At 46.8% G+C, this 15,559-nt stretch overlaps 1 protein-coding gene across 1 annotated transcript in view; it reads left to right on the top strand.

The window, feature by feature from the left end:
• The first annotated feature begins 3,671 nt into the window (after positions 1-3,671).
• ADARB1 (adenosine deaminase RNA specific B1) overlaps positions 3,672-15,559 on the top strand; it is a 72,333-nt gene continuing 60,445 nt past the window's right edge. The window contains exon 1 of the mRNA XM_054172505.1: positions 3,672-3,875. The gene's annotated coding sequence lies outside the window, so the exon portion shown is untranslated. The remainder of the gene's footprint in view (positions 3,876-15,559) is intronic.

Genomic DNA, 15,559 nt, shown 5'->3' with positions numbered 1-15,559 from the left:
CATTGGATGGCTGCATAGTCTGATGGGGTATCAGCCAACCCCCCCAGTTTTGTTCAGAAACTTAAGTCACAAGGCTTGGATAAGTGCACTCTGTACTGGATTAAAAACTGGCTAGCTGGCTGGGGCCACATAGTGGTGGTGAACAGAGTCAAATCTGACTGGTGTTGGACTAGTGGTGTCCCCCAGGGTTCAGTACTGGGGCCTGTTCTCTTTAATACCTTTATCAATAATCTGGAGGAGGGGATTGAGTAAATTTGCAAATGACACTAAAATGGGTGGCTGTGTCAATCTACTAGAGCATAGGAAGCCTTACAATGGGGTCTGGACACATTAGAACGGCAAAGCTGATTGTAGGAAGTTAAACAAGGCCAAATGCCAGGTCCTGCATTGTTGCACCTGGGTTACAACAATCCCATGGTGAGCTACAGACTTGGGGATGTGTGGTTGGAAAGCTGCAACTTGGAGAGGGACCTGAGTGTATTGGTTGATAGTTGACTGAACGTGAGTCAGCAGAGTGCCCAGGTGGCCAAGAAAACCAATGGCATCCTGGCTTGTTTTAGAAACACTCTGTGGCCAGCAGGAACAGGCAGCTGATCATCTGCCTGTGCTCAGCACTGGTTAGGTCACATCTTGAGTACTGTGTTCAGTTCTGGGCCCCCCTCACTAAAGGAAGGATGTGGAGGTGCTGGAGCATGTCCAGAGAAGGGTAGTGAGGCTCATGAAGGGCCTGGAGCACATGACCTATGAGGAGCATCTGAGGGAGCTGGGGTTGTTCAGTCTGGAGAAGAGGAGGCTGAGAGGAGACCTTATCACTGTCTACAACTACCTGAAGGGAGGTTGGAATGAGGAGGGGCCCAGGCTCATCTTCTTGATGACAAGTGACAGGACCAGAGGAGAGGAATACAAGCTGTGCCAGGGGAGGTTAAAGCTGGATATTAGGAAATATTTCTTCACTGAAAGGAGTATCAAACATTGGAATGGTCTGCTCAGGGTGGTGGTGGAATTGCCATCCCTGGTGCTTAGGGATGTGGTCTAGTGTTGACCCTTCAGTGCGGGGTCAAGCGTTGGACTGGAAAATCTTTGATGTCTCTTCCAACCACATATATTCTATGATTTTGTCTTCCAGGTGGGAGCCTGCAGGCAAGGTCCCACCTTCATGCACCTTGGTTTCAGTGTTGGCTGTTGCAGTTCTGTGTGTTCCTTTCTTCAATGAATAGGTTGGTGGTCCTGCTTGTGTCTTGGTGTCAATGTCAGACAGAGTCTTTGAGCTCCATCCATGGTCAAATTTTGTGTTGGTTGAGAAAATTTGACTCTGCTTTGTTGGGGAGGCAGGCTGGGGGAAGTTCTCCAGGTCCCCTCAGTACTTCTTGTACTTTCTGTGTCTTTTCTCTGCTTTACCCATTGAAGACAATCCTGGTGCATCCCTTAGCCACATGGTCCTTTGCTCCCCTGGAGGAAGCTTCTTCTGTAGACATTTCCAGCATTTATTCTGCATTTCATTGACTTTATGCTTAACTCCTTACACTTAGAAGTACCTAAGTGCCGGACAGCTTTGCTGCCTGGACATCCTTTAAGTGACCCAGGACATAAGAGCATGAGTGTTCATAGTGGTGCAGCTGAATCTTCCCAGCTTGTCCTTCTGAGCATGGAGCTGATGATTTGCAGATGGGTCCACCACTGCCTTGCGATGCCGCTGGGATTGAAGGTATTTTAACTGTCCCCGCTCCCCATGTGCAAATGATTGCTCTGTCACTTGGCTCTGGAAATTCTGCTCCAGGCAAAAAGGCTGTGCAGCATGTAATGTCTAATGTGGCTTCTTAGATGGAAGAATAACTACCCAAAGGCAAATTAAATTAGCTAATGGCTTCTTTAATAACTTTTTGTGTTCAGTCAGTAAATGTAAAAGGTGAGAAAGCTGGGAAAGTGAGATTTCTGCTCAGCCAGTTGATGTCTCTGATCAGCTGTGGACAGGAATGACATTTTGGAGACATGATGAAATACTCTGACGCACAGAGGAGAGGAGTGAGATTGGGCTGCAGGCCTGAAAAATCTTACAAGCTGAGAAGAGTGAGGCCAATGCTGTATCCTGCTGTGCCTTGCTGCATCCCATGGGCTGAGCTTGGTTAGGGACCTGCAGATGTGAAAAGCAAACCCAAGTCATTACTCAGAAACCTGGTCCCCAGGTGGCAGCATGCTTTCACTCTTAAGCCTGCTGTCACAAGCACACCATGTGAGAGCCAGGTTTTAAAGTAATTATTTAAACCTTTTTGGATCTCCTGTTCTGCAAGAAGCCCTAATTTACATAACGAGCTCTGAGGTACACATTCTAGAAGGACTGATGAAATTTCTGCTGATGTTTGAGTGGGTATCACTCACTGTTTACTGGAAAACACTGTTTGGCCTTTTCATCGCGGCGTGTGGAATGCACTTAACACAGACTTGCATCTGAGATGATTTAGAAACACAGAGGCTCAGTCCCTGAGCCCTGCTGGCACCAAGGCCAGTCACAAGTCCCTGAGGTTAGGCATGGAGGATGTGGGGACTTGTTTTCTCTCTTCTTCTGTCCCCTCCCTTTTTCCTTCTTTTGAACCAACGCTGACATTTTTGCACCTCTGGACAAAAAGGTGACTTTGTTGAAAAATAAAATGAAGATGTTTGGTTCTAAAAGGTAAATGAAGTCAAAGGGAGAGAAGTTCCTCAGCAGCTTACATGCTTCTGGCAATGATGAACATCTTGGGGGTCTCCAAGCTCCATCTGGGTGTCCTCAGGCACTACTGCAAGCTCGGTATCACGTGCATGTTACACAGGGTCCCTGTTGGACTGTTTTAAAAGTCCTTTTCCATGTGCTAAAGGCACTTTAATGACTCAAACTCTATTTTGGCTTCTGCTTTCCTTGAAGTGTTTGTTGTATACATCTCACTTACACCTGTTCCCATGTGCTTGGTGGAAATTCCATTTGATCCCTGTAGGCTGCCCTCGGCACACAGGGGTTGCGGGCTGGCTTCAGCCCACGAGGAGCCAGCCCCAGCATCCATCATGGTGTAGGGGGTGATGCAGGTGCCCAGCCCCGCACATCCTGTGGAAACAGCTGGGCTACCCCACTGCCATCTGCCTGCTGAGGCCTGCCTCAGAGCTTGGCCAGAGAGCAGCAAGCCTGGCTTTGCTCTACTGGCCTGGTCCACGGATGCCTGCCGCCTGGGGACTGGTGGCGCATGGGTAGTGTCAGCGAAAGCAGCAATGCACTAGGGGACAGGCTAAGGCGCACGGTGCTAACATAAGCGTGCCTACCCACAGGACAAGGCTCTGCCTTACATCCCGCCTCTGTCTCCCTGCCCGTCTTGCCTCCCTGCCCCTCTACCCCGCCCCTGCCCCAGGCCCCGCCCTCCAACCGGTGCCGGCCCAGGTCCTGGCGGCTCTGCGCCGCAGTGCCCCCCTCCCCCCTTCGCCCCTCCCCGCCGCGCTCGCCCAATCAGCACCGGCTCCCCAAGCAGCCGTCCCCGCCTCCCTCTCGTTGTCGTCCCCGGTGCGAGAACGCGCGCGCGGGCGCGTGCCGGGCTCGAGCCTGGCGCCCCCGGCCCTCCCTCCTCGGGGCCCTCCAATGGAGATGACGCTCCTGTCCCGGCCCCGCCCCGCGAGCGAGGCTCGCGCCACTGGCGGGCCAGACGCGGCCTGCACGTCGGCGGAGGCGCGCGCGGCCGGTCGTCCCGGTCGCGCGCAGGCGCGCACGGGAGCAGGTATCGGCGGCGGCGCAGCGGGGGCCGCTGCTCGGCTCGGCCGGGGTCTGCGGATGGCGGAGTGGCGACGGCGGCCGGCGGCGTGGCGACGGCAGCGGGCGGCGGAGCCCCGTGCAGTGGCGAGGCACGGTGCCAGGGAAGGTGAGGTTCGCCTGCGACGGCGGGAGCGCCCCGCGGGACCTGTCCAGGTCCTGACGCGGCGGCAGGTGCCGGTGGCGGCGGGCCTGGGTACTCCGCACCTGTTGAGCTCTGCGGGGCGAGTCGGGGCGGAGGTGCCGGCCGACGGCGTGGCGGAGCGCAGTGCGGTGCGGGGCCCGGCCGTGCCTGGCAGCGGGGCGGGGGCGGGCTCCCCGGCGGTCTTACCCGGTCAGGGGCCGCGGCGGCGAAGCCATTTTGAGGGGGTGGCGGTGCGGCGGGAAGTTTGGCCCCCGTCACCCACCCCGGGAGAACCACCCGCCGGGCGGGGCCGTCCGCCGAGCTCGACACCTTCTCCTTGCCTCCTGGGGACGCGGCAGCTCTGGGAACCGAAGTACCTGCTCAGACCGATGCTCTGCCGCCTGGGAGCCCGCTGCTGGCGAGGAAGGTGAGCGCGGCGGTCGCGGTGGCCTGCCCGCCCTCCCCTTTCCCCGGCTGTCCCCCGGCCGCTCGGGGCCGCCGGGCCCCCTCAGACGGAGCTGCGCGTGCTGCCCCCCCGGCACCCGCTGCTTGCCCTCTGCGACGGGGAAGGCAGACTCGTCCTTGCGAGATGAGCTCGGGCGTGAAATGCGCGTTCGCCTCGCAGCGCCTCGCTCTCCTGGGCTGGCTAAAATACCCTCGAAGCCTTTTATTTTATTTTTTTGTTTTTTTTTTAGCGTGCTGGGCTGTTGCTTTGGCTCCTGGTGGGTCTGGGTTTCGCGGTTCCACCTGGATGTGGTTGGATGCCGGCAGACCCGGAACAAAGCTGTTACTCTGCAGAAAGTCTGGTTTGCTTAAGAAACGTTCATGCGTGTTTTCAGAAATCGAGGCACGCTCGGTTCCTGCATAGGGTGCCTGGCTGGCCTGAGGCAGGGGGTGGTCTGGTCCAGCCCTGGTTTTGCCCATATTTCACTGCCTATATTTTCATCTTGTATTTGCCAAAACTCAGGATGAGGGGAGTGCTGGCTAGAGAAGGAGGCTACTAAGTGGTTGGAAGTCTAAATTGGGTCTGCTGAAACCACAAAATACAGCAATGAATGGCATAGCCAACCGCAGCCGGGCTGGTCCTTGGAAATATCTTGGCCTAGGATTTTGTTTAGTTCTTCAGGCGAATACATGTGTGTGCAGGAACTTCTTTATTTTTCATCTCCAGTAGGTTCTTTGAAGCAGCAGCAAACCACAGTTGATATTTCTGTGTTGCACCATATTGGAGTCCTGAGGCTCTGAATGTGGTGCTGCTACTCAGTGGTGAAAGCCCTTATTTGTAGAACATTAATTCCTCAGGGAATCTCAGTGATAAATTAAAGCTTTCTGCTTTTTGAAACATAAAAGACTGCAGTCTCTTGGGGTTTTTTAGTTTGTTTTTATGGTGTGCACGAACGGTGACAAGCTTGCCCTGGTTGTTGAACTCTTACAGACGTACCACCTGCTCTGTGAGTTATCTGTCACCACCATTGGAGCATCGCACAAGTGAAGTTGTAGCATCATTCTCTGAGCTGTTACGCTGTAGAGTGGCAAGAGGCCAACTTAGAGAGTGCAGAAGATGTTTAGAATAATTAGTGATGGAATACCCTTTTAAAATAATTGTTTGGGTTTATCTAGCACTCGATTGTAGTGATATCTACCTCTAAAAATAGGCAGGCCTCCTGTGTAATGAGTCTTGTAGTATAAACAGTCGTGTCTTGAATGACTGTTGTTACTTTTAGGACGTCCAAGATAGATGCCTTTGGGGGGGTTGCCAAATCTGCTGTCTGTTTAACTTTTTTTTTTTTTTCTGCAGTGAATAATGTGATTCTTGGCCCTCATGGTGTGTAGTCGTGTGATGACCACAGGAAAAGCTCAGTAGCTCTCACTGTTCAGGGCTGGCACAGCAGGACAAAGAGCTTCCCACCACTCCTCTGGCAGCCCACAGTTGAGCAGTCTTGTCTTTTCCACATAATTCAGGCTCTATACGCTTCTGTGTTTGCAAGATTGTGGCCAGCAGTTGGCTTTGACAGGTGTGCATCACTTTTGCTTTGAGGCACTGCCCTCAGTTACTTCAGTGCAGAGCTCAGTCGGTTAACTGTCTGTGTTGGTAAACCCATGGTTTTTGTGTGGTGAGGAGAGGACAGCTCAGGCGAGACTGTGATCAGTGCTGCTTGTGCTGGTGTTTCACAAGGCTGACCTTCTGGGATGCCTTCCCCAAGCTGGCTGAGGCACAGCTGTGTGAATGCCCAATTCTTGCTTTCAGTGATTAAGAAAAAGGATTGTGCGAGGAGTTTCTCACGTTTTGCCCAATGGTTTATCAGAGCGTAACAGATGAGCTGTGGCCCTAATGCCTCATGCACTTGTGCTTTTTTAAAGTTCCTTTTCAGCAGCCATTGTGCTGGCCAAGGCTTCCCTAACATGGCTTATGTGCAATAGCATCCACTCTTCAGCCCAGCTTTTTCAGCTGGAGGAGAGTTTGCTTTATGAAGACTTGTGAAGGTACCATAAAGGACATTGTGCTTAGTGTTTGAAGTGGGAAGCATCTGATAGCTCTGTTCACACTGCACTCTGACCTCAGGCCATTTTTATCTCTGACCCTAGCTTATTCAGATTTATCTGGTCTGATGAAAATTTGGTGCCTTTTGGTGGGCTGTGTGTGGTTTGGGAGTGATAATGTGGTGCCATAAGCCTTTGATGGCTGGTCTCTTTTCTTCTATGAGCATGTGAGTCTTCTAGAGTACTTTTATTTATTATAAGCAGATGAGACTTTTTTATCTTCTAAAAGATTACTGTGTTTTTGCGTAAGTGAGTAAAACCTTATAAATGTCTGGGCTTATTAGCTCAGACAGGACATCACTGCGGTTTGGGACTGCAACCAGGTCAGGCTCTGCTTGTCTCCAGCAAACTCATCTCTCTACACACTGCTCCAGTGCCTTTTGTTGTTGCAGTCACCTGGTCAGAGATGGTGCATGAGAACAAGAGGTTCCTGTTAAACAGGGTAACAGCAAACACTTGTGTGTGAGAGCTACAGGGCAGACCATGTATACTCTAAGCAACATCAGTGATTTTGGAATAACATCTGTGGTATGAGGAAGTTTTGGGGCTGGCAAGGGTCGCTGTGCATCCAGTGAAAGGTGTTTCCTTGGCGCTGTAGGGGCTGAATGAGTGTGTTAGTGCTTCTCTGCACTGAGATGATTTTAGGCAAGGCTGAAATGGGCTGTCTCCAGCTGCTTGTAGTGAGTGTGGCTTTTTAGGTTGATGCCTTTTGCATTTGAAGTCAGTTCAATGGGTGTAGGCCCCTGATGCATTAGGTGAGGATCTTTATTTGAACCTCTAAGAATGTGGTTTGATGAAGAGAGACACTTAGCACTTGGTGTTTCTGCAGCGTCTGAAATCAGTAATTGCTTGGCACCTTGGAAACTCAGGCCATCCAACTGTCATACTACCGATTTCAGATTAAGCACCAAAGATTAAAACTGTGGTTTTGAACTGTATTGATCAGTAGAAGCTGTTATTTATGTACCCTGGTTGTACAGTTTTAAAAGAAATACCTTTATATGATAAATGTTGGTTGCCCCCCCCCCCCCAAAAAAAAAAAGCTTGTTGAATTGGTTATGTAAGCAAATGAAATGACATTTTAAAGCAAATTTCTTTCCTGCTTGCATGCAGTGTGGCTGATTTTTGCTCTTTCCTACCAGTTAACAAGAGAGTGCATCTTTTTAATCCTTTTAGCAAATGTTTTTTGTATGGCAGGTATGAAATATACTTGTTTTTGCAATTTAAATCCTTGAAGAGGCCATTAGCAGGCTCTGGGAGCTGGCAGGAGCCAGCTGGTCAGTATGGGGGTCTGCAGCTGACAAAAGCATCAGCACATGTGTGCGTTTAAAAATGATATTAATAAAAAGAAGAAACCCACGTAATGGATATTACTCCAGGAGCCAAGCTTGTCTCGGGGTGGTGCTCCAGACCGCCGTCCTCTCAAGGATATCTGGTTGCAGAGGGAATTGGGATCTTTTTATGTTCTCTGCCTCCCAGTCAGCCATGACATTTGTCTGTCCCTGTGCATAGGGAATTTGTTGCCTCCACAGAAGCTGTGAGGGTTACCTTGAGCCTCCTGTGCCTGTGGGGAGCAGGAGACTGAGTCAGTGTTGGCAGCTGAGGGCCATGACTCAGTGCTGTCCCCTCAGATGCATGTCCAACTTGCTGCCAGCAGCGTCAGGGAATAACCCGACGACAGAAGTAAGTATCTGCAGGTTAGAGGGGTCTGGGAATGTGGAACTGCTTTCGGTAATTATGTGTGTGTTGCTGGAAGTTGGTCATTACCGAGCTTTTAGGTGTGATACTGAGCATCTATGGAAATCCCAAGGAGCTCAGAGGCCAGAAGCTTCTTTGTATTTCATAGCAGTTTTATATCTTGGTAGTATATGTTGATTTTTAATTTCCTTTTGTTTGTTTGGTTTAAAACTTGTGTACTTGAAGAAGAATGGTGCTGTTTTCCTTGGGGAGAAATTTTTTTTCTGATGATGTGGGGTTATAGTTGTCTGTGTTTCTGTCTCAAAATGAGGATACTGGCTATGCTTTTAAGTCAGGATCGCTTCATGAGCAAATGAACAAACTCCTAGTTACGTTTCTGAACAAAATTTTCTACTGCGTGAGTGTCACAGTGTCAGTGCCCCTGAAGGAAATTGATCAACCACACTGAAAGAGTCCGTAAAATTTAAGAAAAAGGTAGATATGTCACAGGTAAGTGCTGAGAAGTTGTGTGAGGCCAGGAATCTGCATGGAGTGAAAATTCTCAGGTTAGTGCTCTGCAAAAAATCTATTGACTGAGTGCAGATATATTACTAGATATCAGAGGATCTTTGTGGTAGGGAGATGAGTTTCATAGGTAATTCTAGTAAAAGGTGTTGTCTTAAAATCCATCTTTTCCTTTGTGAAAGTGGTGAGGATTGATCTGATGGACAATCTTGCACTGTCATAGATAATAGAAGAGAGCAAAAGGCTTTGAATACTGTCCTTCACCCTGCCCCTTGTTGCTGAAGTGGGAGTGGAGATTTTAAATTAGAGGCTTTTGCAGTTGTCCGGGAAAATGTCCTTTTATAGGTCCCATGTAACCACTCCAACAAGAATTTTTCTGGGCAGAGTGTTTTTGGCAGAGATGCAAAAGGAAGGTCTGCTTGGGGGATTGAAGAGTATCACTTCTTTCCTGTTTGCACCAGTACAAATTTAAGATATTTATACTGATGTTCTTTGCCGTTTCTGTTTCTGAGGCTTTTCTTTTCTGAGGTGTACTGAAGCAGGATTTAAAGAGATTCTAACAGAATAGAGCTCTTGGACCTGCATGTTGTTTCTTGCAGGTAAGATATCTGAATATCTTCAATATTCATGTTCAGAGACTCTGAAGGAGGAATATACTATGTTTTGAACTTAAAGGAAAATAGAAATCTTCATTTGATGATGAGTTTGGTGCTGCATGTCCAAATGTATTCTGATTACCTTGCTGTCTGTTGCTTTTGTTATTATAACACCTTAAGTGTCACACATTTTTTTTGTGTGATAGGCCTTTGGTAATAATAGGCTGGAGGACTATACTGATGCCAGTCTATCCTTGTTCCAAACTCTGTATGTTCTTGCACTCCTAATTTCCCAATGGCTCTCCTCCTCCTTTCTGCTATTAATTTTGTTGTATCAACTTTGGGAAAAGATGAACCCTTTAAAAGTTGCTCAAAAAGAAAACAAGCAAGTATGGAAAACATGTATTTCTTTCATTTGTCAGATGTAGCATATGCAAATGAGGTTTTTACAAAGGGAGCCTCAACTGGAAGTGATTTTTTCCTGTTTAATCTGTTTAAGTTTTGAGGTTTGCAGGGATAAATTAGTACCTACATCTTCCATTCTGAAATGCCTCTGCTGAAAGTATTCATTGTGTCTATTCAGTTCCTTATCTTTATTAGCAAATGAGTCTTTAACTGTGTTTTTGTGTGCTTACTTATACTCTTGTGTTTGGGCACAAAGTGCTGGGAAACTGTTGGGTGGGAATATCTTTGACTTCTTTCTTTAGATGTAGATTTTATGAAACTTTTTTTACAAAGCCCATTCTGAATCAAAATTAGGTTTTATTTTTCATCTCAAATATTGAGCACAGGTACTGAGTATTTAATAAGAAAAAAGTACATGACTCCCAGTAAGAGTATAGTTTAATTTAAAAGCATCATCAGCCCTCTTGTTAGTAATGTTTACATATGCATGCAGATTTGCTGGGAAATAAATGTGGACAGCTCTAGCAGAAGGCTCTAGCTAGGGATAATAAAAACACCAAGGTACAGACTGTAAATCAGGAAGTGTTTGCAGCAGAAATTACCAGGGACTTGGGAGAATATTGAAGGAAAATATGTCTGCAAGCTTCCCAAGGGAAGAGTGTAGCCCTCAATATGGTGGAGACTTAACATGGTCCATCCTGGATGCTGTGAGGAGGGTAAGAAGGAAAAAAAAAATATACTGATCAAAACCAGACTAAGATAACACATTTCCATGGTGCTTTTGTCCTTAGGCTTGCCATGTTTTTCACAGCTAAAGATAGAGGATCAGTATTGGTGTAGTTAAGTCTCTGAAAAATGAGAAGAATGAACATAAGCTGGTGGCTGAACTGTGCTTTGTGAGAAACTTGTAATAAAGCTAGCTCCATGGGGGAACCAGGTTTATGTGCCTTCTTTGCTGCCCATGTTTTAGAGCTTGCTCTTGACACATACAAGTAGCTCATGCTGGGAACCAAAGGAGAAAGAGATCACTTCTCTTGTCAGGTTCTTATTTTTTATTCCTTGTAGCCTTTGGTCAAGCTTACGTGGTGCAAATAACTTTGTAGCATGCATATTTTATGTTTTCCATGCTGCAGAAGTGAGCAAGAGGTTTTATGTCAGGAGAGATCCCTTTGTCATAGCTGCTAATCTGTATGAGAAACAGTACTGTTTTCATGCTTAAATTTTGGTAGTTTTGGTAGCTGAAACTTGTAATCTGGTCGAATTTCCCCTTTTGGACACTGACTCCTTGCAGCTTTGCAGGCCCTTGGACTTGTTGCCTGTGGAGTCTGCCCAACATCATCTGGGTGTTGTCTCGAAGGTGTGGAGCCACAGGTAGCTGTGAATTGTTGTCTTCCACATTAAACTGGACTTGTCTTTTCCAGCTGGGTTAAAACACCTTCTCATTTTTTTTTTCTCCTTAAGCTTTTCAGAGCAGCTGTGTGGCACGACACTTGCGTTTTCTCAGCAGCGCTGGCTTTGATGTCTTCTTGCAGCCCCTCTCTTAGTTAGAAGCACTCTTGCAGCCAGTGAAGTCATCAAGTCATTCAAGTGCTGAGAGCAGATGTGCTTTCCTTAGAGTCAATGTGTATTATGCAGACATTCGTGTTGTCATATTTTCACAGATGCTTTTTATCTCCTGCTGCTTACCAAGCGGTGTTCTGTAGTTTGATGATGTGTGATACTGTGTTTTGATAATGAAGTGGAGCTTGAAATTAATGCTTATCTTGAACCAGTGATCCTGGCAGTCATGTGTTGAGTGTGTATGCTAGCATTTTAATTTGCATCAGGAACGTGCATTTGAGAGTCTCCTCCTTGTCTCCACCTCTGTGATTTAGTTTGTGGAGTAGTGAGTTGGCAGCATGGGGCCAGGTACCCTTTGGAGTACAATGAGTACAGAGATGAGCTCTATGGGTGCATCTGCTGCCTACAAGTTTGTGATTGGATTTTGCCTCAATTGCTAATGAATGTTCAACTTTTGATTAATCAGAAGCTAAATTGGGACCCTTGGCTGAGTTAGCAGCTTTTAAAAATGTGGAACAGAAGTACAGCTGACTCAAGCAAAAGCATCAAGCTCTGGTGCTTCTGACAAAGTACAGGCAAAGGGGCAATGTCTCCCAGACTGAAAAAGCTTTCAAGAAAGTGCAGGGCATCCTCTGTTAACTCTGTCACCTACCCTACATGCTCAGATCAGTGGAGGCTTGAGCCTGGCAGCCTCCCCTCTGTTTTGTGAGGACTGCCAGGCCCTTCCATCATAGTAAAGCCTGATTTTTATTTTTTTCCCCCTATGTCTTTGAAAATCTTTGCAAAACTCTGGGAAATTACATTAAACCCAGCTTTGCTGTTTTCCATGATGATGATAATGAGTTGGAAGTGCTTCCTGTCTGTGTGAAGGACACGCAAGTCTGAAAGCCTTTGGGTAGTTTATCCCTGATGATGCTTTTCTATCAAAGTTGATTTCCGTAGACCTCAGCGCTGATGAATGCGGATAATGAGGGATAGTGACTACTACTGTAGCTGTGTCTGGTTGTTTTTCTGGTATAGCCTAGTTTCTCTTCTCTTATCCCCTGAAAGCCATTCTTAGTAAGTGGTTGTTTTTTTTTGAATTGAGTGAGTGAATAATCAGTATTTCATTCACTGTCCTTACATATGCTTAAATATAGTATTAACGTAATCTTCTTATATGCTTTTCCTTCTGCTGCTCCTGAGTTCATAAAGGAGCCGGATTCACTATTAATAACACCTATGAATGAACTATCTGGAAGTAAAATAGTTATTTGGGGCATTAGCTCGTGTTTATGGCCAAGGTGATAATTTGTTTATATCTGTGGGAGATACGAGGAATGATGCTAACTTCTTGCACTGTGCCGTTCCCTTTTGTTTTCTTTGGTGCTGTCAGGAGTAATTTTTCTGTGTACAAATTCGTTAGATATCATCTATGAAATGCCTTTTTTTTTTTTTTTTTTCTTTGAAAGTAAAGCGACTTGTCTGGTAGCAAACTTTCTATTCTCCCTTTTAGGACGGCTGATCAACTAGAGAAGACCAAGGCGGTGGTTGATACCTGTCAGCGAAGGGGCTTCACGCACTTCTCCTCAGGCTGCGCAGGGGTCTGGGCGTGCAGGGAAGGTTACGGAGCACAGCGGAGTTGGGAGCTCAGGGAGGAGCTTAGGGATCATAGCGGAGACTGGGAGCGCCGTGGGGGCGTCAGGAAGTTCAGGGAAGGGGTCAGGGAGCGCAGTGTGGGGCTCTCCCCACAGCTCCCAGGACGCTGCTGCGGCGAGGGCGCGCACGGCGGCTGCGGGTGCCGCCGCCCGCCGTGGGGAGGGAGCAGGGAGCTCTCCGTGGTGCCGAGCGGGGCCGGGGGCCGCCACGTCCCTGCGGCTGTGCTGCGGCAGAGGCCGGTGAGGAGGAAACCGTGTCGGCTGTCCGGAAGCCTCAGCCTTTCCTGCTGATTTCAGCCTATTCCAGGGTCGGCCCGGCCCGGCTGGAACTTTGGTCGTAGGCTGCTCAGCCCACTTTGCCGAAGGTGTGTGGTTTGTGTGGTTGCTGTGTTCAGAGGATCTGCTTCTTGCGCTGCTGAGAACGTCAGCACACTGGGAATGCAAATTGTGAGCATAAAGCCATGGTCACGTTTCCCGTGAGATGGAGTAAATATAGTGTGAATAAATATAGCTAGTGTTCCTAGAACTCATATGGTTTTTTCCATTACATTTCAGAATATGATGGCTAGCTCATTTGTAGCCCAGATAACAGCACTATTAGACAGTATTCCCAACTCCAGTGTTCGTTCCACTTCCTTTGGCCTCATCTTGCATTTTCCCTTAGGCAAAACTGTCTGCTTTTCACACAGGGTACAGTCTGGCTTAACAGCCAGTGGGTGAACTCTCAGTCAAATGTGAACTGCAATATTTCTGAGGACAGTTTTGCCAGCCCTGTTGTGAACACATGTGGCTTCTTTTAGCATCAGTGGTATCCTTGCTGGCTCTTTCAGCTTAAGCCTATTTCAAGTTCAGTGTTATTCTTCTGTTTTTGATCTGTTCTTTACTCAGTAACTTGTTCAAGAGATTTACTTCAAAAGAAAGTTGGTTGTCCAATTTTAAGCACGCTTCCTTGATAGCTGTGAGAACATTTTCTAAATAGCTGCCCTTGATTACTTCAAACAAATGTAGAAAAGACTAGAAATGCAATATTTGATTCTTGCAGTAAAAGCTCTGTTGAGGAATATGGTTATTGACTGTTTTTCTTTTGCCAGAGTATCACCTGATCTACAGGACTGCTTGGATGACACAAACTGCTTTGAATCCTAAAGGGAAAAAAGCCAGTAGTCTGAAGATCTTTTATAGGGCTATGGTAGAAAGTAGGGAAAGGAATTGTTCTCTGCTAGCTTTCCACGTGATGTAGATCTGCAGTATAAGCTAATGTCTTGAATTTGGTATTTGTGCTGCTCCCTGGCTCACACTTCATCCTTGGCTTCTTCTAGTGGTTTCTTTCATAGGTTCAGTAGATTGCTGTAGTCCAAACAGGATATAAATTGTAAAACAACCCTATTTATCAAGATAGGATAGTCCTTTTGTAGAGGTAGGAAGCACTGATGCTGTCTATTTAGCTGCAGGCTTGCCCTGACTAGGAGACCCAGAAGAATGATTAGACAGTGGACCATCCTGACAAAATGTGAGTCAGTTTTTAAAAATAGAATACAGAACTGTTGCTGTAAAGTATTTGCTGCTCTTGCTGTTGAGCCATAACCATCATCTTGTGTAATAATTAGCTATATCCATAACCAGTTTTTTGTCTCTAGAGCATTTGGACAGGTTGATCATAATGGTTCTGAGACTTTTATAGGACCCTCTGATACGGAGGTGTGGTGAGTGTCCTGTGAAACACAGAATCAGCATATCCCTCTGAGTCCTAGATGTGCAGAAGTGTGTAAAAGTGAGTATAAATGTGTATTTTTGCATCCACTGGTACTTAAAATGCATGTAAACTTCTCTTGCTCCAACAGTTTGCTGAACTTGAAGTGTATATGATTCTGGCAGCACTGGTAGTGAGTACTACTTTAATGTGTGTGGTGAGATAGTTTTGAATAAATGACTTTTGGATCTGTGTTAGGAGGCCACTGGCATTCTCATCAGAGGTTTTCCTCTCACACAGCTGAAGCCTTGGTTTCTTGTACAGTTCATGTTTACATTGCTTAGTTATCCCTCACAGAACAGCCAAATCCCTGTATTTCTGAATCAGTAGCTTCTTTGCTTCACAGAAAGTACATGTAGTGTGTGCATATAGATTAAATACATGTATATTTTTTTTTTCTCCAGAATAAAAAAGTCAGTCTAAAAATAATTCAGATACAGTGAAAGAGAATCTACTTTAACATGGTCTCTTCATGTGTGAACTGATGTATTCCTTCTTTTGGTGCTTAGGTAGTTGTGATTAGAGGTTGCTTAGGTAGTTGTGATTGCATTAAATGCCTCTTTCACTCTGTAATTCTGTTGTAGGGAATCTGAAGCAATTTTTACTTCTTGAGTTAATTACTCCCTGGCATGCCAAGGGAATGGGGAATTTTCACCCTGTTACAGCAGCAGACAGAGTGTAATCTGTACAGAAGCAGTGCTGGTGTCTCTATTAATCTCTTGCTGTTTTTAAATTCTTGGGGACCTGCTATGGCATGATCTTCAGACCTTAGCTGTGTGATGGTGTATGTGGGGGAATTGGCAAAGGTGGAGTAGGGGCACGGTGGTGGTACAGGTATCTATGTGTCCTAAGGTGGGGATGATGGCATTAGCATCCCCTACTTGATTAGGGGGCTTGGATGGCACTGCAGTGCTTTGGGTTTAGCTGGAGTGGGAATGCAACTGAGCACGTACAAAAAAGAGACATGGCTCTCTGGTT

Source organism: Dryobates pubescens, chromosome 2, assembly GCF_014839835.1.
Source record: "Dryobates pubescens isolate bDryPub1 chromosome 2, bDryPub1.pri, whole genome shotgun sequence".
Taxonomy (NCBI): Eukaryota; Metazoa; Chordata; class Aves; order Piciformes; family Picidae; genus Dryobates; species Dryobates pubescens.
The sequence above is the reverse complement of the archived record's forward strand: the minus strand, read 5'-3'. Positions and strand labels throughout refer to the sequence as shown.